This window comes from Mus musculus, chromosome 16 (genome assembly GCF_000001635.26).
Source record: "Mus musculus strain C57BL/6J chromosome 16, GRCm38.p6 C57BL/6J".
In the NCBI taxonomy this organism is placed as follows: Eukaryota; Metazoa; Chordata; class Mammalia; order Rodentia; family Muridae; genus Mus; species Mus musculus.
The window spans coordinates 8,765,398-8,767,177 of NC_000082.6; the positions used below are offsets into that span (position 1 = coordinate 8,765,398).

The 1,780-nt window shown below is 47.2% G+C and overlaps 1 non-coding gene across 1 annotated transcript; it reads right to left on the bottom strand.

Annotated features, from left to right (window-relative positions):
* Window positions 1-771: 771 nt before the first annotated feature.
* Window positions 772-879, bottom strand: Gm25805. Its single transcript, XR_003952054.1, has one exon. It is a non-coding gene; the product is annotated as a U6 spliceosomal RNA (small nuclear RNA).
* Window positions 880-1,780: the final 901 nt, after the last annotated feature.

The window sequence follows — 1,780 nt, forward strand, 5'->3', positions numbered from 1 at the left end:
ATAAATAAGTAAATCTTTAAAAGAAAAAAAGAGAGACAGGCATGGTGGTGCATGCCTTTAATACCAGCAGGGACCGGGGGATGTCTACACAGTGAGACTGTCTCAAAAGAGGGTTACATCCCCTTCCTGTAATTTTCTCAGAGATCAAGCTTAAACTAATCAGTTTTAGGCATTATGGAGCGGTTGGGCTCTCAAGGTAACTAAGGGGTGGCTGATCGGTTATATTTAAAGAAGGGATTTCATTCCACCAGCAAAGGAGAACTAATATTCACCCAGTATGAGCAGAAACAGTGTGAAATCAATTCCCCTGGAGGACAGGGCAACCAGGAAGAAGTCTCAAAGCCCCAAAGAGAGAATTCCCAGGCCTAAGGGTGCTGACCTCTCATCCCAGGGTTTAGGAGGCAGGGGCAGGTGAGCGTGAAGCCAGCTTCATCTACATAATGAGTTCTCCCTAGCCAAGGCCTGTCTCAAACCAAACCAACCAACTCATCTTACTACCAAAACTAAAACAAAGAAGCAACAATAGTGACAGAAACAAACAAAGAGCCTTGGCTGGAGCAACAGAGACAGGCTGGGGTCTCTCTCTCTCTCTCTCTGTCTCTCTCTCCCTTCCTCCTTCCCTCCCCTCCTTCTCTTTCTTCCTTCCTTTCTTTCTTTCTTCCTTCCTTTCTTTCTTCCTTCCTTTCAAGACTGGGTCTTAACTCTGTATTGGGGGCTAACCTGGAAGCCCTACCCCAGCCTCCTGAGTGCTGAGGCGTCCAGTGCACACCAGTACGTCTAGTATACCCAGCTTGAGATGACTTTCATCCTTGCGCAGGGGCCATGCTAATCTTCTCTGTGTCGTTCCAATGTCAGTATCTGTGCTGCCGAAGCGAGCACGAGGTGATTTTTCTTAACTTGTGTTCAGAGCCTAGTTCTGTTTCCTGTGGCTCCAAACATTCAGGTGACATGTGTGTCAACTCACACTGGAGAAGACTGACTCCAGGAACTTACGTAAGCTCCGTGAATCAGCAAGCAAGGAAGTGGCAGAGCTGAGTCTGTTTGGCTTCTATGCTAATGTTCTTCTTAATCCCGCAGCTGGAGGATCCAGCTCACCACCTCTTCTGCAAAGTGAATACTCAGCTAATAATAACGACTGCAATAATGATAATAATGGCTGCAGCAGGTCTGATGTGTCAGGCATCTCTGACTGGCTGATGTTTCTTCCCTTTAAACAATATTTTAGTTATTATTATTCTTATTTGTGTGCATGTGTGTACCCCAGGCTACTTAAAGGCATGCGCCACTACTGCCCGGCCAGGCCTTGTACCAAGGGCAGAGGGCAACTTTCCAAAGTTGATTGTCCGTCTCCACCTTTCTGTGTGTTCCAGGGACTAATGTCACTCAGTCCTCGGTGAGTGCTTTAACCCACTGAGTTACCTCACTGGCTCTTTTGTCCCTCCTCTTCCTCTCCTTCCTTCCTTCTTAAAAAAATAAATAAATAAAAAATAAAATCGCCAGGCAGTGGTGGCTCATGCCTTTAATCCCAGCACTCGGGAGGCAGAGGCAGGAGGATTTCTGAGTTCAAGGCCAGCCTGGTCTACAAAGTGAGTTCCAGGACAGCCAGGGCTATACAGAGAAACCCTGTCTCGAAAAACAAAAAGCAAAAAAACCAAAAAACGTAATCCCATGGTTTAGAATTGGGGCTGAGAGCCCTGGGGCGGGGGTTACACGTGGTCGTGAGCTTCCTGGAGTGGCTCCTGGGAACTGAACTTAGGTCCTTCCTTAAGAGGAACAGCAA